This window comes from Pleurodeles waltl, chromosome 12, assembly GCF_031143425.1.
Source record: "Pleurodeles waltl isolate 20211129_DDA chromosome 12, aPleWal1.hap1.20221129, whole genome shotgun sequence".
In the NCBI taxonomy this organism is placed as follows: Eukaryota; Metazoa; Chordata; class Amphibia; order Caudata; family Salamandridae; genus Pleurodeles; species Pleurodeles waltl.
In genome coordinates, this window is record NC_090451.1 from 560,235,421 (window position 1) to 560,256,372 (window position 20,952).

Genomic DNA, 20,952 nt, shown 5'->3' on the forward strand with positions numbered 1-20,952 from the left:
CGAGAGGTCGAGGAGAATGAGGGCGACTGTTTCACCGTTGTCCATCAGGGTTCTGATGTCGTCTGTGACTGAGATGAGGGCGGTTTCCGTGCTGTGGTTGGTTCGGAATCCGGTTTGTGAAGGGTCGAGCAGGTTGTTGTCTTCCAGGAAGGTGGTCAGCTGTTTGTTGACGGTCTTTTCTATTACCTTGGCTGGGAAAGGTAGAAGAGAGATGGGGCGGAAGTTTTTCAGGTCGCTTGGGTCAGCCGTAGGTTTCTTTAGTAGGGCGTTGACTTCAGCGTGCTTCCAGCATTCGGGGAAGGTAGCAGAAGAAAAAGAAGAGTTGATGACGGTCTGGAGGTGCGGGGCGATGATGTCGTCGGCTTTGTTAAAGATGAAGTGCGGGCAGGGGTCCGAAGGGGCGCCGGAGTGGATAGAGTTCATGATGGATTTGGTTTCTTCCGTGTTGATGTGGGTCCAGTTGTTGAGGGTGATGTCCGGGGAAGCGGGTTCAGTGGTGTATGGTTGGGTCTGATTTTTCCTTCTAAGAAGGTCCGAGTGGTCTCTAAAGCAGTTCCAATCTTCTCCACCGCTGCCAGCACAGTACTGAGTTTGTTGTTGATAGAAAGCTGGGAGTGCTTGTATCTGAAGATCGAGCACCACTCCCCAGTCAGGCATGATCTGTGGGGAGCTTCGAAGGAGCCCCTTGCGTGATCGTACGTTGTCGTCCCATCGCGCCATACGGAAACTGTCCACTCCAGGGGAATAACTTGTATCCACTCAGGGGCCTTCATGCCAGAACCCAGTGACGCCAGGAGAGAAGTGGCAGCACGAGCAGCTCCTGATCTCTGGGCGCGCAACATCAGTCACTGCCCCCATCATGGAGGTCACAGGTGATGAGGCACCTGACGGAATGGGCACAGCGAGGTTGTCATCAGGGCTCTCTAAACATGGATTAGGTGTCCAGATAAACAGTGAGTTGTGCAGCCATGAATGTGAGAGCCCGCTTACCTGCGCCAATCAGGTCCCTTAGGCGCGGCAACATGAGCAGCCCCAGATGATGAGGATAAGGACCCTCTGAGCCAGCTGCAGTGATGAGAGCAAGGAAGTATAGCAAGATGGGCGACAGCACGGTGACTCATAGCAAGTGCCTCCACGGTAGGGATGATAGTCTAAGCAGCCTCTACATATGCAGTCAGTATGGCAGTTCATATAAGGAGAACATTTGGCAGCCAGCAAGGAATTATTATGACCAAGACTAGCAATCATACAGACATGGGAGCAGGTGTAGAGCAAAGTGGCACCTAGAGTACATCAGGCCGTGTTCCTGTTCAAGTGTATCCATCAGTCATTATCGCAGAGGGGATCCCCTGGCAATTCAGGTCAGCAGCACACAACATGGGGGCCCCAGGTGTTTACAGACGTTCAAGGGCAATTATAGCAGTTCCTCTTCACTTCGCATATCAGGCTGCTGGGCTCACAAGTAATGGAGACACCTCACTGCTATAGCGGGCTGGATGCAGAAAGCCCCAAAAGACAGCATGCCAATCACTGAAGGTGGAAGGAATGTTGGTGGTGGGGCAATGGGAGGGGGGGGGGGGGGGAGTTGCACCGCAAGTGCCACATCAAAGTTTCAAGGTCCCTCCGGTTATGCGCAATGCCCGGGCTCTCCGCACTTCCCCACGACCAGGCTTCCTGTCCTCAGCACCTGGGGCTGCCTTCACGACTTACTAGTTAGAATGCTGCTCTTAGGCCCCAGCACCAGTCGATTGCAGTTCTTGCCCCACCTTCCCACATTCTTAGTATTGCTCCAACAAGACTGCAGAGCGGTTTAGGGGAGCAGGGAGGTGAGTTTGGGTCAATGATGGTGAGTTCCTGGGGAGATAGCTTTAGGATATGTGGGGTGGGCAGCATTGCTCCTTTAGAGCGCATACGCCATGCTGACTGCTCAAGCTACCTTGATCATCCCATATCTTCGCTCTGCAGTCTCTAATGAAACGTCCACATCTCTGACAATAGTGACATACTTGATACATCTTTTCAAGACCTATCCTACCTCTTCCTATTCCTCCTCTTCTACTTCCCTGTGCCCTCAGTGAGGGTAAAGTTTCTCACTCCAGCCTTTTGAAAAACAATGTCTATTTCATCTCTTATAAGAGAGCTAAGCTGACTCTTGATGTCCCCTACTGCCAAGATGATGCCAGCAGTTTGCCCTTCAAAAAACACTAATCGATTCTCCTGCTCCCTCTGAAAGTGGCGACAACAATTTTCTTAGATTTTCTTTGTCCATTTGTCGCCAAGGAACATAATGGGGTGCCCAAGTTCCTTGTGTATCAGGGGCATCTGCTGTGAGGGAGTAGTACAACGCTGGGGACTGTGCTGTGCAATTTTTTTTGCCTCATGTGCAAATATTTCCAGATACAGGAATAATCCCAGTCATGATCTCCCTCACGATAAAGAATGCAATCCACAGCACTCGCCATATCGCATGGATCAAAGGACATTTCATGGACTCATCTGTGGAGCTCACTTATCAGTCCATTCTACTAAATTATCCACATAAGGTACAACACTGCAAAAAATATTTTCTCCCTCAGCGACTGTCTCACTAGGGGTAAAATAAATGCTGTGCAGAACTGATTGTACACTCATCTGCTGTGCTGGTCTGTCATGTAATGTCCGTCCTCCCATGGCCTCAAAGGATCTCATCCTAGGGCAGGGATGTGGAATTCCTACCACCAGACGCCTGGGACATCTTGTTTGGGATCAAGGGCAACAAGGTTTCATGTTTATTTTGTCCTTGGGACAAGTAGGCCAAACCCTCTGCAGCACAAACCCTTTGATATCCTGTTTACAGAGAGGGGAACTGTCTGCAGTTGAGGTAATGTGTGTCCATATGTTAATACTGTTTGAACCTGTATTTATGGCTCATTAATTAAAAACCTTCATTATTAGGGTGAGCGCTGTAAATAAATGTTTAAAGGTCACACTGCACTACTGACAGTGATGCCAGTGAAAACAAGCATTTACAATGCAACGGTTCTCGCGTTTGCTCATGTTAGAGCTGATCGCGTTGTAAACTCCTAACCCGACTTTTCACCTATCGGGCAAAAGTGCATTTATGTACACAACCCGAAAAAGGTGAAATTAACTATGTAAAGCGCTCGACTTCTGCCAAGCGCGATCGCGCTCGTAAATTAGAGAAAAAGAAGTCCACGAGCCCGATGGAAAACAGCGAGCCTCGCATGTTTTCTGTACTTGGTTGCTGCGCTCGAGGAGGGCTAGCCACCGGAAAAGGCATGACGTGTGCTTGCCTTCGACTAATGAAAGCAAGCCAATTTTAGTAGGCAAGCCCACGAGCCAATAAAAAACACTGACGTCAAGTTGACAGGGCTCCGAGCCCTTTTCTAAATACAAAAGCGTCTCGCTGCGATACGCATGCGCGAGCGCATGCAACGCAGGCTCGACCCTAAAAAGAGAAAAGCGTACACACATGTTTGAAAAGTTTACAAATATGAGGCTAAGTATAATGCTCCCAGAATGCTCTCTGGATAGATGCAGATGTTTGCAGAAGCTTGTAAGCAAGAGTGAGGTTTCTTTGCTTTTAAAATAAAACGTTCAGAAAAAATGCAACTAGGTAAATAAGGTTTCGATACTATGAAATTTAAGGTGCTATTTCTTTGAAGTGTCATTTAGTAAAATGTGTTGATGCATGCCAGTATTTCCAAAAAATATTCCTAATGGAAAATCAGTGTAACCATTTTCAACAAGATTATGAGAAGCATGAAAATAAACAAGCACTGGCAAAGTGAACCGATCCGACTTTTTTTTTTTTTTTTTGTCTTTTAGTTTCATCATTGCATGTCTTGTTTTGACATGCCTTTTATAACACTTATGTGGGAGCTGCCAGGCCCTCACCAGTGTAACAAACACTGGCAAAAACAAAACAAAAAAAGTTTTTGATCTCTAAAAGCACACGTTGCCACCAGTGGTATAACAAAGGTCCCACAGCCCCCTCCAGGGGTCGCTTCAGCACATCGCCTACCCTGAGTTAGTCTGGAGAGAGGGACCCTCCATGTTCTTTGCAAAGGGGCCCCCTCCAGTTTCATTACGCCACTGATAGCCACTGTAGTTCCTGACACTGAAGAAAACTACTTTGTGTGCCAATATGCTCCTTGTGGAAGAGCAGAATGCGATCACTCACAGTAAAGCCAGCCGATAGAGAGAGAAATAGAAGTTCAATAAAAACTAATTTCTTTGTTAACACCAGACCTAATTAGGCACCCAATTTTTAAAGAAAGTCACAGAAGTGCACCCACGGTATATGTCTTTGAATTAGTGGCTTTCATGAATTCACAAGAAGTATACCAGGAAATCGTACCCCTATTAAATATTTGTGAACTGTATTTTATCATAGGCAGATATGCATATGTAGATGTGCTCATGTGACAATCTATTGAACGTTTACAAGTTCATTTTCCCTCTAACCACTTTTTTCCCCAACCCTGGAAGAAGTTCTACTTCTGCCATTGCCAGGAGTACATTTCCAACCTTTCTTATTAGGAGAAAAGATTAGAGAAATTCTGGTGAAAATCCTTAAAACATGCAAGTTAGTAGGTTTGCAGACTCAAAAGCATTCCAGCCCTGGAACTATTGCTTACTGCTTCCTCCAGCCCCAGTATGTAGATCTGCGGAAAGGTGGCAAAATAAGGAAATTGCTACAGTAGGGATTGAAATTGCTCAAGTATTCAAGCCCTACTATGGTAATAGCCCTGGCATAATCAGAGAGGCTATTATCAGAGCTCTTAGATCATGAGATTGCTGCCCTAATTTGTTGCCGCACAACATGGCACCAAAGGGACAAGTAGATATTTTTAAAGGACAAGTAGATTTAAGAAGCAGCCTGTCCCATGGACAAGTTGTTATTTTATTAAATTCCACACCCCTGTAGGGTGTGGTTGGCCATGTGTTCCCTGAAACCGCAACCGCTCAATCTCTGTTGCTCAAGTTTTCATAACTCTGGAAAACATCTCCTGTTTTCCCTCTCAAATATCAATATGATTAAGCAATCCCCTTGCACTTAGCGTATCATCCAAATCAACGAGGGGTCTTTCTTGAATACCAGCATCATGGGTAGGGTGCCTACCTTTTAGGGGTTGAAGTAGTTCACACGCATATGTATAGACTCTATCCTATTTGTTATTTTCCCAAAAACTACCTGAATTTGTCCTGAATCGTCATCGTGATATCCCTCTCTCCTCATTCCACTTGCATCTCTCCTACTCACACTTTGTGAGAACCATTCTTGGGATACTGGCCATCACGCCATACTAGCAGCCCTGTCTACATAGTCACTCCATCTAGCATCTTTTGCATCTCTTTGTTGTGAGGTAGACATTTGTTCCCTAACTACCCTTGCTGTTTCCCTTATCTGCCACAAATGCAGTGTTGCTGATGAAATATGACTGGTTGGAACTGTCTCCTGTACTTAGCTCTTCGCTTGTATCCTCCTAGGGGAAAGGCTGGGTCTAAACGTAATGTGAACTGTGCTTCTAGTTGTCCTGAAAACTGGGAGTCACTTACCCTTACTTGCTGGCTAGGTGTGCTCGAATGTTTTGTCTTCTCCGTTTGTGGGGCAACATTAGGGGTAACTTTTGGAGATTATGAAGGTAATTTCAATTTTGGGGTTCTCAAATCCTATTGTGGTTTCTTATAGCAGCACCAGTGTATAAATACTAGTTACCTTGGGAGAGGTGTTCATGGGGTCATATGCGTGTGGGGAAATGGACAGGGCACTAGGGTTATCAACTTTTGAGGAGTCCTTAGATTTTTCACAAAATACTTGCCATAAAGTTAAAATAGCTTCTCTCTTTTTGTAATTTGGCTCCTGCATATGTACTTCTAAGGTACTTAATAATATGCTTAATAATTATTCTCTAATCAAATGTCCCTTCTTTTGGCCAGCTATACGTATATTTTTGGCTGGCTTTAAACTATTCTAAACAATATTGTTGCAATTTCTTAGGATTATTTGGAAAAACCTTCTACATATGTGTTAAGGGAGTCTCCATGATTACTTGTATTTCCAATACTTCTACAATTTAACTTTTTTAAAAGAGGAGTAGTATTTGACCGGATATACAAAACTTACACATGTATTTTAAAAACAAGACAATTCAGGAATATTGTCCTTGTCAATTATGCAGTACACATTAAAAGTACATTATGTAACATTACACAACAGCGTCATACTGTGGCCACCTTTCATTACACACACACACTCGTCATCAGCACATTTTAAAAACACTTCAACTATTTTCTAAATGTAAATCACCATTTTTTCTGACTCTAAATGATAAATACAACTAGTCACTTCTCGCTGCACTCTGAAAAGATAACCTTTTCAACCCATGTTTTTCTTAGACCATGGAATGACTTCTGGACATTAGGTCCAGGATTTTAATTTGAGTGTTCAGATCATATCTGGATGTAAAGTTTAGCAACATCAGCTTCTCAGCTGTCCCTCTGTGTCAAACATTGCAACACATATGGCTCCTTCCAATTTCAAATTACCCACATTGACCACCTCCAACCTTAGGTTAGAAATAACAAGTGAACCAGTTATGTAGCAACTTACTTGACATTATGCAACACATATTCACAGTCTTGCATGATATGGATTATAGTCCGCATTGCCTGCACCTTTAAAAATGGCCACACGCCCCTAAGATCGCGGACGGATGAATTGGAGCCGGTTCCCCTGGGGTTGAAGAGGTGATGCCAGGGCTCCCATGGGGACAGCAGTGGAGCCTGCCCGTGGTGAGCGGAGGTGAGGTCTGGGAGCCAGAGAAGGGCTCGGGGATTGAGCGCGGGAGTCGGTGGACGGCGGAGGGTGAGCCTGCTGGCCCGTGGCTCCAAAACTGACGGCACTGCAGTGGCTCGGCTGCCAGACAGCAGCAGAGGTGGAGGGGGGCCCCTGCGGCTGAGGAGGTGATGCCTGGGGCCCAGCAGAGACAAAAGTGGAGCCGGCCTGGGGAGAGCGGCACAGAGAGGCCTGGTGACGTTTTGGGGAGACACTGAAGATCCCCCCCTCGCAAGTAGGCACATAGACACATCGGTCCGCTGGCGGCGGACGAGCCGATCGGGGCCTGGACCCTGAGCAAGGACCAGCGGGCGCAGGGAGCGTCATTAGACCACAAGTCTGTGCGGTGTGTCTGCAGGAAAGGAAGGGCACTGGATCTCAGGCCTTTGGCGGTCAGGTCATGCAGAGCACACGGTGGGGCTGGCCTGACCGAGTTGGTCCTCGAGGAGCTTTGGGAAGGCCTGAGATGTGTCGGGGGATCCTCCCCAGGGTGAGAAGGCTGGATCTGGGCGGCAGAGAGGCAAAGGGGGGTCGCAAACGAGGTGAGAAGAAGACCCTCCAACATTTCGCACGGAGGGATGCTGGGGAGAAGAGAGGTGGGAACTTGGGCAAGGCCGGGTTGCCGGACGGGCTCCATCGGAGTCTGAGTGAGATGGTGGAAGAGAGGGAGCTGCACCACTTTGCCAGTCCAGAGGCGGGATGACGTTGAGGGTCTCAGGCGAGTACGGGGAGGACCCAAAATAGGAAGGAGGGGCTCTCTGGCATCTGACGGTTAAAGACAGGTGCAATGGCCACGGCACGCCCCAAAAAAGAACGATCAGTCTGACATGTTGGCTAAGACTATAAAGGGCAACCTAGAGGTAGATACCCCTACTCCCACTACGACCCGGATGGAGGGCGACATGGAAGGTGAGGGCCCAATCACGCTGTCCTTCCTAGAGAGACCCTTTCAGTCCCTAAAAGAAGACCTACAGGTGGTAAAGCGGGACTTGTCCAGGGACCTGAAGGAAGTGAGACACAAACTAGAAGCAGTTGGAGAGAGTAAACACCCTGGAGGAGCACAAATACAACGGCGACGAGGAGATAGAACAACTTCAGCAAGAAGTAATTCACCTACAGGAGCAACACATCATGCTCCAAGCACACATGGAGGATCTGGAGAACCGCTCAAGGTGTAACAACATCCGCATCAGGGGGGCCCCCACGGGGGGAGAAGAGGAAGACATCACCCAGTACGTCGGCTCCCTCTTTTGCCAGATTTTAGGGTAGGACATGGATAAGGAGTTCACAGATTGGGCCCACCGAGAGCGGCCCATGCACCTCCCACGGACATTTTGATTTGTGTTCACGACTTCCCTCTTAAGGAGCGCGTTCTTCGCCTTGCCAGGGAGCAACACCCGCTGACGTTTCGGGGCCACTCACCGCTCCTCTATTGGGACCTGGCCTCAATCACCCTACAGAAGAGAAGAGACTTTAGGCAGATCACCCCATACCTCGGGGACAAAGGGGTTACCTACTCCTGGGGCCATCACTTCCACCTGATCTTCCGCTGGAATGGCAAACGCCACCAACAGCGCTCACTGCAAGAAGCCTGTACTTAGCTGCAATTGGAGCCACCCTCAGAGGATCACCTCCACTCGACGAGACCCGACCATGGGTGCCGGAGAAGGAACCAGTCGCAGACTGTTCGGCCGAGGCGCAGCAAGCCAGCGACAATAGTGTCTGAGCCAAGGGCGGTCCTGGAGACTCTCACCGGGGACTCAGCGACACCTGTTGGGGGAGCAAATGAGGGGCCCGCAGACATCTAGACACAGACCGGAGGGGCAGGGACTTGGGGGGAGCAGAAGGACACTTGATGGTAGAGTGGTAACCTGGGTGTTTTTCTTCCAGACTATGGAACATCTTTCTGGACTACGCTGGATGTTCTGGTTCCCCCTAACGGGCCTGTTACGATTGTTGTTGTAGTTTCAGGTTTTTTTTTGGGGGGGGGTGGTGCAACAAAGCGTACACACAGGCACATAAAGTTCAGTGGGGATGTGGTGGACTAAAAACGCTTTAGCCACAACAGGGTAGAGGGTCGCAGAGTAGGGGTAGAGGTCTGCGGGTCCATAACTGCACGATTGCACAACCCCAAACACATTCAAAGTAATCACACTCCATGTTAAAGGGCAGAATAACCCAATCAAGCGCAGGACTGTCCTTTCCTATCTGGAAAATACCAGAGCGGACCTGTGTCTTGCAGGAGACTCACCTACGCCTTGCAGATCACCATAGATTACGATTGCAGACCTTCCCAATACAACACTTCTCCTCACAAGAGAATAAGGTAGCGGGAGTGGCACTCCTGGTGTCACGATCTTTCCGGGGGAAGGTTGCAGACAGTTGTGGAAATACCGGGCCAGCTACTGGCCTTCAGGGTACACATAGGGGACTCTCAGGTTATCGTGGCCTCCATTTATGCACCTAATGTGGAACAGGAAGGGTTCATACGATGAGACGAGGTCATGACGGCGCAGGGCACACAGTTACTCATTGGGGGCGACTTTAATATTGTCCTCAACAACGACTGGGACAGGTCGGCTTCTAGATAGGGGGGGCAGGAGCTTTGTCACCTAGGGGACTCAAGACATTGGAGGAGTTGGGCTTGTGTGATCTTTGGAGAAACAGACACCCCACAAAGGACTACACCTCCTACTCCCATGCTCACAAAACCTACGCCCGCCTTGACCTCGACATTTTTTCTCTGGTACTAGAGATGTCCAACAGAGTCTGAATGAGATAGACATAGAGCCATGCGCTCTATAGGATCATGCAGCTGTTTTATTAACAATAACTATTACAGACCACCACAGGGCCTAAGAGGCTCAGGACTACTCTCTTGTCGAGGCCTGAAGTGGTGGCCCAGATACGGACGGCCATCTCCAATATTTTTTTAGACCTTAATGACCCACCAGACACCTGTATTTCCCTACTGTGGGAAACAATGAAGACGGTTATGAGGGGCGAGTTCATTGCCATCTCAACCTCAGACAGTGATGCTCGAAGGGAGAAGAGGGCCCAGTTACAGCTGGAGGTGACGAAACTACAGAAGATTCATAAACGTACTGGGGCCCGAGGGTATGAAGGAATCTGAGTGCGGCCAGGGCCCAGCTAGCACGCCTAGACATCAATGGGGCAGAATACGCAGCACTACGGCTGCGTCCTTCTTTTTACGTGGGATGGGAATAGGTGCGGGCGAATAGGTGCGGGCGCCTCTTGGTCAACAGGCTCCGCGCCCAGAGGCAATCTGTGCTGGTGGAGATGGTGAGGTCTGGGGTCTCACTACTTAATGTAGACCGCAAACTGATCATGAGCATCCTGGCTTCCTGCCTGAATCCACTGATGACCGGACTGGTGGACCCAGATCTGGCGGGCTTTATCCCACTCAGACAGTGTGGGGACAACACTAAACGGACCATGTGCATCCTAGACAAAGCTCAGCGCTCAGGGAGAGAATGGATGCTGCTCAGCATTGTTGCTGAAAAGGCATTTGATCTGGTCCACTGGCCACATCTACAGGCAACCTTGGAACATTTAGGGCTGGGGCCCACCTTCCGTGCATGGTTTACTAGCGTTTATAGTCACTCAAAGGCCACAGTTAGAGTCAACGGGACAGCATCTGTCTTATTCCCGGTGGGCCGGGGGACCCAGCAGGGGTGCCCGCTTTCCCCCTGCTGTGTGCCCTTTATATGAAGCCCTTTGCTCAGCACTTAAGGGATGACCCAGAGATCATGGGAGCTACTTTTTGCAGGGAAGAACATGTAATAGCACTTTATGCGGATGACGCAGTGGTGGCCTTGGAAGACCCACTGAGGGCCCTGCCGGCTTACTTGAAGGAGGTGGAGACCTTTTGGGAAGTTTCAGGTTTTAAGATAAACTTCTTAAAATCACAAGCTCTTAACCTCATGCTCCTGAAAGATACGTGGACCTCACATTTGAATTATCAGCTCCTCCTCCAGAGTGTCAGATGAGACCTGGTCCATCTCATGGCTGGGCAGAATAGCGGGCATAAAATGTTGAGCCTCCCCAGGGCTCTATTCTTCTTTCAGACACTCCCCGCCTGGTGCCCTCCATATGCTACAGCATGCTATCAGCCGCTTTATTTGGGCTGGTGGGTGGGCCCAGAGTGACCAGACACCTATCCTGCCAACTCCAACGGAAGGGCGGACTGGGTATTCCAGACATTCAGCAATATTATTGGGCAGCCCAGCTCCGATACCTATTAGAGTGGCCCCGGTCAGAGTCTGACAAGCGATGGCTGTTCATGGATAGAGCAGTTGCAGGGACCACTCTGTGGAAGATTCCTTTCCTCCAGTGCTGTCATAGACCGTGGGGTCTATACTCCTCCGCCGTCACCGGCACAACAATAAAAGCATGGGACCAAATGGCCCGCGCTTAAGAGCTCACTACCTTTCTGTCTCCTCTGACCCCCATAGTAGGGAACCTGGATTTTACGCCGGGCCGGAGTCAGAGATCCTACCGGTTCTGGTCGGCTCCACAATGTCACTCCGTCGGACACCTATTCAACGGAGAGAGCATAATGTCCTTTGACAGCCTAAGGAAGGCACTGCCTGAGTCCGAAAGAATGCGATATCTTCAGACGCATGAGGCAGCATCCCGACCCCTCCTGAAGGGATGGTTACTGACCAAGACAACAGACAAACACATAATCTCGGAACTGTATGATTTGATAGAGAACGCAGGTCAACAGCCTAGAATCTCAAGCCAGAAGAGATGGGAGACAGAACTGGGGAGACAGTTCACACCCGTGGGTTAGGAGGCGATTTACTATAGGGATAGACACACGCCACGCAGTACAGCAGCCACTGAGACTGCAGTGAAAATAGACACATATTGGTACCTCACCCCGGCCCGGCTCCATAGGAGTGATAGCTCGCACTCACTTCTGTGTTGGAGTGGTTGTGGGGACCCAGGTACACTGACACATATACTCTGGGACTGTCCGATGCTGGCCGCATACTAGGGGGGTGGGGGCCATCCTGGATGATACTGACCATCACATGACCACACAACTTCAGAGATTCCCAGCCTACATCATTCTGGGCCTTTTGAACACCTTGACATTTCCACTCCAATCACTAAAAGGATACCAGATTAGCCTCGCCCTTGTACTCCAGAGCATCTTGACACACTGGGGCTCCCCGCAGGTTTCCACTCAGCTGGACTGGCTGCATCAGCTGTGGCAGATCCTGGGAATGGAACGGATTTCTCTTACCCTGCAGGCGCGAACCACTCCTATAGAGAACTATGGCACCCTTTTACCCTTTTCTGACTTTACTCGCTGGGGAATTCTGACAACTGACCTGCCCTAAATACCTACGACTCCTGCGTCTCTCAGAGGGCGACAGTCCACAGAGCAACTAGAGGTAGTGCCACATAATAATAGAATTGCATGCACTCTCCCATGCTCTGGGGTCATAGAGGCACCTAGGGTGGGACGGAGGGGTTGGGGAGGGGTGTTTTCCTCAGTTGTTTCTTTACCTGTTGGAGGGCCGGTCTCTGGCCATGTTTTTATCGGCTGTTGAAACTCAATAAAGAAATTGCCATCTTTTATGGTTCCAATCTCTGGATCTTTCCCAACCCCTGTGCACAGGTAGAACCTCTGAGAACATGGTGCCTGCTTACCTCATCAAAAGGTGCACAGTAATCTATGCAGTGGGGTATAGGTGGACTTCAGCTGTCAGCAGTCAGGTGGGGACAAGATGGGGACCTCCTGTCTTGGCTTGTCAAATGCTTCAGGGTAACTTAAAAAATTAAATTAAAAAGACAAACCCCTCTTAGCAGTGTAAAGACTGCTCTTTACTGTTGAGACAAGGAGCGTGGCAAGTTCACACCAGTAAACAGCCCGTCTCAATTTGCTGCTTCACAGGCAGCATCTTTAATACAGATTCAGGCAATATTTTCTTACAATATGTCAATGAGTCAGTACATACTTATACATTAGTTGTGGAAAATCATCATGCCACTTGTGATCTATGCCCTAAACTTTAACCTAAATTACTACACATCGTTTATTACAGGCTAATAATGCTTAACAAACCAACCATTCTCCATGCCTGAATACATATGTATTTGTACATGTGCTTTATCATGCTGTTCCCAAAACTCTATATCAGATGTTGTGTACCCTTTGCCTATTTCAATCTCCCACTCCTATTCTTCAGTCACCTTCAGTTGTGTTCTTGTTTAACCAGGTTGACCACATATGTACCCGTGTTCTAGGGCCGTACATTCCTTCGTGCTTACTAAACGTGAGTTGGCCTTTAACTGCAACGCTTTCAAGTTATTTATTCTATTACGCCCTCATGCAAACTCTTGACCTTCCTCTCTTTAACATTGGGTTGTGGCCTCCACTGTTCTTACTCCATGTGTAGCTGTGTGAAACTCTACTGTTGCACCATGTTTTCCTAGTTCATGTTTCCCATAACCATATACTGCAGGACAGTCACAACCCTCTAGACACAGCTGTGTCTTCCAAGCACAGATCCTGTATAGTTTGTGGGACTTGCTAGGATTAGAAAAGATTTCAATGGCAACTGAATAGAAAGGGCTAGCTTTGAAAAGGTAGGGGTACCATTCATCTGCTTCCTCTCTGGAGATTTCAGGGAGCTTTCCTGACATAAATAACTAAGAATTTTCCCAATGGTTCTAAAGTGGCAGAGGGTGAGGAATGAATATTGAGGTTGCTTGGCAGTGCATCCAGAAGAGGATTGTGGATTACATGACGAGCCTAGTAGAGATGGATACCCCTCTCCACAATTACAGTTCACAAGGCTGTATAGGAAGTATGGTGGATAAGTCCTCCGTTGGGTGGGATTGGGGCCTGAATTACTGTTCTAGTTTTACTCGTTTGGAAATGTAATCATTCACCCCCACCCAGACAGCTGTATGTGTACAGTAAGAAGTGTTAATAATAAAATAACAAAAGAAAGAGTTGGCTCATACTGTGATCAAAACCAATACATTTTTATATTTGGGCACACCCTTGCTTAATGATGAAAATCTCCCTTTGTGGTTTGACATCGCAAACATGACAGGTGTTTTGTTGGCTCTTTAGAGAAGAAGATTGGTGTAATAATTCTAATGTATGAATTTTCTGTAGTGCAAGCCTTTGTCTACTTTTTTACAGTACTTGTTTCGTTTACAACAGTACTCCTAAATAGTATCTTAATTTGCTGCCCTATGTTTAGCTCCCATCTTCCTGTAGCAGTTTTGCCATGTCATTGCATGTATTTTTTTAATGATCTTCATTGTGGTTTGAGAATACAAGTAATCACTGCATAAAGCATACAAGCAGTAAGAATTTACCAGTATTAAGACCAAATAAACATGACCAACAACCACCCACCCTAACCTTCTTCCGTGCACATTTTCCCCATACAGTAATTTGTACATCTGGAAACAGTTGTGTTAACATTGTACTCCTCAAATATCAAACCTGTCTGGATCATCAGGTGAAGCCTCAGCACTAGGTGCCCTCAAATCCATGACCATGGCTGTCCACACTCTTAAGTCATCTTCCAGTTTCTCATCCCTGCAACATATTTTGTACGGATTTCTTCCGCTGTTCCCCCCCTTCAGAGACATCCTGAAGCCATTCCAGACATCTAGAGGGCTCTGCACTCATCCACTTTATAGCTTTTCGGAGTTTAGCCACTACTAAGCCTAGTTGGACAAGCCTACTTTTTTTTTTCTTGGAGGGGGCAGGGATCTGACCCAGTCGTACCTGTCTTATTTCTAGCTACACTTGACATCCAGTAGCCCTGTTCAGATTGTCCAGTACCACCCACCAAACCTGATTTAGGACTGCGCAGCCCCAGACCATATGTAGAAAATCCACAGCTGGGCTACCACACAGGGTGGCGTTTATCAGAACGGATAGGGTAAATGACATGCAAAGTTCTAGGGGAGAGGTAGGTTTGGTGGAAAAAATTGTACTGGATTAATTTAAACCTAGCACTGGAGTTAACTGTATGGACCCCTTCATGTATATGTAACCATTCTAGCCCCATCACTGGTTCAGTTAATATATCCGCTCATTTTGCTTGGGTGGGGAGAGGGGTCTTCGGAAGATCACTGTGCAATGCTTTATAGAGATGAGAAATCCGGCGGCGGCACCAAGCCATTTACAATAGCGCGGCTAGGGAGTTGGAACCCCCTGGGCTGTCTGGAAATACGACCAGATCTCTTGAGCTGTGGCCAAAAATGTTGAATATTGTAAATATCGTCCCGTACCAAGGGAAAATGTCCTCACTGCGTCATCACTCGTTTAGAACCATCCATCCCTGTACAGGTCGCCTAGAGTATGGCATCCCCCGTCTCCCCACCGTTGTACAGACATGGGTTCCGCTACCCTGCGCAACAGTTGCAGATGTGTCCTTGCATGTATTTGCTGTTAATGTGTATATTCGAGGAACTCGTGCTAATTTCTGATAGCTGGAAACTCTGCATAGTGGAATGGATTTGTTTTTTCTTTGGGGCATGCTGTGAATGGATCTTGTTGCATATCTCAGTCAATATTATGTGAAGGTGTCTAGTGAGGTAGTGCGGCCCCTTTTCTTAAATTGTTCAACCATAATAAAACTCCTGCCCTGAAATACAGTTCCAGTTTTCAGCTACAGTACATTTTCCACCAATGTTTCCATTGTCCATTGCACATTTGGGTTATCTAACAAATCGACACCTGGCGAGTGGCTGGCTCTGGCATAGTTTTTTATGCATTGCTTCAACAATCAACAATACTGTATTACTTTGTGTTTTAGTTGTCCTGGGTCTCTGCATTACTATTTTTTGTAATTTTCTAAATTCTAGTAACTGACTTTCAGTAATCAATTTGGGCCTATCCGGTATAGGATATGCACTCAAAATTTGCTTGTGTCGCCGGATAGATCTTAGAATCTGGGACTATCAGCCCTTCTTTTTTGTACAGTAACATTAGTGATCAGTGTGCCCCATTTGAGTGTTGCTTCCTTAATGGCCCACATCAACCCAAGTAGTGAAGCATGCAGTGTTTTCAAAAAGTGTTTTGTTAGCAACAATAGGATGTTTACAAATGAATATAGGAGCACAGGCATTAAGATCATTTTGATCAGTGCAATGCTTCTTGTAAAAGGTGCCCAATAAGTCATGAATGGGACAGCAGGTGTAATCTTTACATAGGATGCAAGGAGTAACATCTACTATTTTTTAAAATTGCAATCTCAGTGCTGCAAGATGACACGAAGCATGACTGGAGCTCATATAGCATTCAGTTTTGTTCAATTAAGTGTTTAAGCTGGGTCTCCATGCAACTCTTTGGTACTTTTGCCACGAAAGTAAGACAAAAGGTTTTTCATTAAATAGGAGATGTCTCCTGTTTTCAAGTAATCTGTGTCTGTTCCTTGGGTTAAAGAGGTGTTGGTAAATGTGCTTCAGAAGGGAGTGCCAAAGTGGCTACCTTCCTTAAGCGTTGTGGGAATAGGTTCAGTGAAATTTGATGAAGGTATAGCTGTTGTGGTTGTTCTGCGCAATTCTCTTTGGTTGACTTCTTTGAAGTAGGTTGAAGTGACCATGGATTTCTGTGAGGTGGATTTCTCTCCTGCATAATCAAGGTGTGAGATGGGAGAGTTATGGCTTCACCTTCTCGAGAGAAAAGGAGATAACACAATACCTGATTTTTAGAGTATATTTTCTGATTCTCAAATGGAATTAAAAGCAGTTTATTTTGCCTTGGTCTGTCTCATTTGCTTTATGGATAGATTTAACTTCAAAGTTTTATATATGTGTCTTTCACTGCAGAGTTGCACTAGCTTTTCCAAGGATGGACATTGACGTCACATTTGTTGAGATGCCCTGAAAGTTAGATTAGAGTGGGGTAGATTGGGTAGAGCGGAATAGAGTGTGGTAGATTGGGGTACAGTGAAGTGGGTAGATTGGAGCTCGATTGATTGGAGTGGAGGGAGCTTAGGGAAGAGTGGAATATAGTAGATTGGAGTTAGTGTAGAGGGGTAGATTAGGGTGGGGTACAGAGGGGTAGATTACTGTAGGGTAAATTGGATTGGAGTGGGTCAGATTGGAGTTGGGTACTGTGGGGTGGAGTGAGGGTAGGGTAAATTAGAGTGGGGTTGATTTGAGTGGCATAGTGTATATTAAGTGAGGTGGAGAGGGGTAGATTGGAGTGGGTGGATTGGGCAGAGTGGAATGGAGTGGGGGGATTGGTCGGACTGGAGTTGGTAAATTGGAGTGGGGTAGATTTGGGTAGAGTGTAGTGGGGTAGCTTGAGTGGAGGGAGATAGATTGGGGAAGAGTGGAGTGGAGTTTGGTAGAGTGGAGTGTAGTGGAGTAGATTAGGGAGGAGACAGGTGGGGAAGATTAGGGCGGATTAGAGTAGTCAATTGGAATGGAGTGGGGAAGACTGGAGTAGATTGGAGTGGGGTCCATTGGGGAGGGGTAAATTGGATTGGAGTGCGGTCGGTTGGAGTGCGGTCGGTTGGAGTGCGGTCGGTTGGAGTGCAGTCGATTGTGGTAGATTGGAGTGCGGTCGATTGTGGTAGATTGGAGTGCGGTCGATTGGAGTGCGGTAGATTGTGGTAGATTGGAGTGCGGTAGATTGTGGTAGATTGGAGTGCGGTAGATTGTGGTAGATTGGAGTGCGGTAGATTGTGGTAGATTGGAGTGCAGTAGATTGGAGTGCAGTAGATTGTGATAGATTGGAGTGCAGTAGATTGTGATAGATTGGAGTGCAGTAGATTGTGATAGATTGGAGTGCAGTAGATTGTGATAGATTGGAGTGCAGTAGATTGTGATAGATTGGAGTGCAGTAGATTGTGATAGATTGGAGTGCAGTAGATTGTGATAGATTGGAGTGCAGTAGATTGTGATAGATTGGAGTGCAGTAGATTGTGATAGATTGGAGTGCAGTAGATTGTGATAGATTGGAGTGCAGTAGATTGTGATAGATTGGAGTGCAGTAGATTGTGATAGATTGGAATGTGATAGATTGGAGTGCAGTAGATTGTGATAGATTGGAATGTGATAGATTGGAGTGCAGTAGATTGTGATAGATTGGAATGTGATAGATTGGAGTGCAGTAGATTGTGATAGATTGGAATGTGATAGATTGGAATGCAGTAGATTGTGATAGATTGGAATGCAGTAGATTGTGATAGATTGGAATGCAGTAGATTGTGATAGATTGGAATGCAGTAGATTGTGATAGATTGGAATGCAGTAGATTGTGATAGATTGGAATGCAGTAGATTGTGATAGATTGGAATGCAGTAGATTGATGGTGGGGTAAAATAGAGAAGACTTGGATAGATTGCTGCAGACTTTGGAGTAGTGTGTGGTAAATTGGAGTGGCATAGATTGGAGTATGATAGACTGAAGTGGATTTGGGTAGACTGACGTAGAGTGGGTTGGATTGAGGTACATTGGAGTGGGGTAGATTGGAATGTAATAGATTGGAGTGGGGTAGTCTGGGGTAGATAGGAGCAGAGTGGGTAAAGTTGGGTACAGTAGGTTAGGGTGGAGTGGGGTAGATTGAACTGAGGTGGGGTTGACTGGATTACATTGAGTGGAGTGATGTAGTGTGGAGTATGCATGTTGTTGTTGCGCTTTGCCATTACAGAAACACATTTCAATTGAGATGACTGTACAGTTGCACTGAAATATGGTTTTACTGCACATAAATGATGATGTGCCACCACAGTTCTGAACTACAAATAAAATGTGGCTTTTGTGTACTAATTCTAATATATTCTGAAACATCAGCACAGTTTATCTATTTTTTGTTATGTGCTAGAAAAAAAGAACATCCCTTCTTGTCTTACATGGGTACTCAGCAGGATTGTCACATAAAATCTCTCTTTGAAGTCAGAGAAAGAAAAAGCTCACTAGAAGAGAGAGAGCCTGACATGTAACCTCTGTCTTTAAATGCACAGCAAAAGTGACAAGATAAGAATAAGATTTGAATGTCTGTTAACAGAAAGTGAGTTTGTTTAAGAATAGAGTAAACACAATTTAGTCAACTAGAGGGACAAACTGAACCTAGAGAGTCTAAAGCAAAAAAAGACAGCAAATAGAAAGTCAGAAAGTGTGAGTTACAAACCACAAAGCCAATGGTAATAATCGATGAATGCATTCCTAAGTCAAATTTCTGAAAGTCCCCAAGATGTCTTTAGCAAACCAGACAGCTGCGCTGTCTGGTAGGCTGCAACGTGAAAAGTTTGGAAACTGTGATCCTGAGTCCATTGGAGGCGGTGTCAGTGAGCATGGGGGTGCGATCAAAGGTGTGGCAAAAAAAAAAGAACAAAACATTCTATAACTATTTTGTTGCCCTTTCATCTTCAAGTAACTGCATGCAAAAAAAAACAAAAAAAAACACACCATAAATTAAAAATAACTGCAAGTAAACTAATCGGTAAGAGGTGCACTATTTTATGTTGTGAAACCTTAATTAATTAATGCAATCATTGCTGATGTGTGTGTGTGTGTGTGTGTGTGTGTGTGTGTGTAGCCACAGAGCTACAAAATAGAATTTTGGTTTGTACAGTGGGGAATAGTTAAGTATGTGTTTTTTTTGTGTTACAAGGTCCTGGGTCCTGTGATAGAAAGCACCTTGAATATGTACATCATTTTAAACTTGCATTACACACAGTAGAAGATAGCCTGTCACAAACTGCACAAAAATATTTATGCTTAAGGTAAAAAAAAAACAGTGCTTGCAAAATATAGATCTGTGTAATGTACAGACTGTACCTAGTGCAAAGATTTTTTTATAACTGTCCATTAAAAGCACATACTCCATAGCTCATCAGCTGACCTTAAAATACCTTCCAGAAAGAATACTCTTAAAGTGACTCCATCAACTAGAGCCAATACCGGCTTCCAAGTGGTTTTGAGATTTGCAGATTAACCAAATGTGAACATTGAACAGTTCTTTCAAGCAGGTAAAACCCTGGCAAGAAGGCCTGTTTATTGTTGGTTGCTGTATGCCCCTACCTTGGAGACTTTCTCCGCTCTGCTTCTGAGCCATCTCAAATGTCAGAATTAACCATCCTGTGATGGTTGCCTTTTAACATAAAGTAGGGGAACTGTTTTGTCAACTTGAAAAAGGATTGGAATGTTGTACCTCTCAGATTCCGCCCACACCGATACCTAAAGGTTATACCCAAAAGATGCCTGAGCCCTATAATGTCTCAGGGAGAAACTGTAAATATCCAGACCCTACATCATCCTAAGAGTTGCAAAGATATAACTATATTATGCCCCTAGAACAGGCCATATATTATCTTGAGAAAGATCTGCAAACATTTGCTAACTTAAGCACCACATGGATATGTTATGTGGAGAACAGTCAACATATAATTTCATGTAGATCGGTAAATAAATAAAACTTCACAACACTGAGAAGAGCATGGTAATACCTTACTCAGCGCTGGAAAAACAAGCTGGGTATTGACTCATTGTAGATTGTAAGCAGTCAAACAGTTTGTCACCCTGAGAAATTAATCGTTATCCCACATGTGCTTCAATTAGATTAGTCATTATATTACCGTAGGGTACATGTGTGAGTAGCCAAATGATTCAGCACCCTGAGGATAGGTCAGTAAATAGACAAAGCTTTCAGAACTTCTTGGGAATACCCACATGTTGCCCTGGGAGCGTGAATGCCTTTCTAGAGCTAAAAGCGTGATGCTCACAGTTAAGAAGTTAGTGTCAGTGCAATTCCGTCTTTTGCCTTTACCTAGAAATATGTGTTTATGGGCAAGATTGAACTCCGCAGCTCTGCCTGAGTAGTTCCAGGCCTAACTGAAAAGGTAACATATGTAAATGTGAACTTTGTGGTGGAGTAGGGGTGCACTTCTCTTGGCTACTCCTTTTCAGCTTTATTGGTCATCTTAAGGATCAACCCTGCATTTTGCCCTTGGTTGTAAATGTTAACCGCAGTTGCACAATTCTGTGAAATGATTATAAACTTATAACATAGAACTACTGCCTAGAGGCAAGAAGTGAGCAGTGCTGCTGCTGGTGAATGTCTTGGTGTGCCCTATTGATCATATTCCTCTCTT

At 46.0% G+C, this 20,952-nt stretch overlaps 1 protein-coding gene across 1 annotated transcript in view; it reads left to right on the top strand.

The window, feature by feature from the left end:
• LOC138268210 (SNF-related serine/threonine-protein kinase-like) overlaps positions 1–20,952 on the top strand; it is a 262,877-nt gene that overhangs the window by 46,181 nt on the left and 195,744 nt on the right. The gene's annotated exons all lie outside the window — the stretch shown is intronic.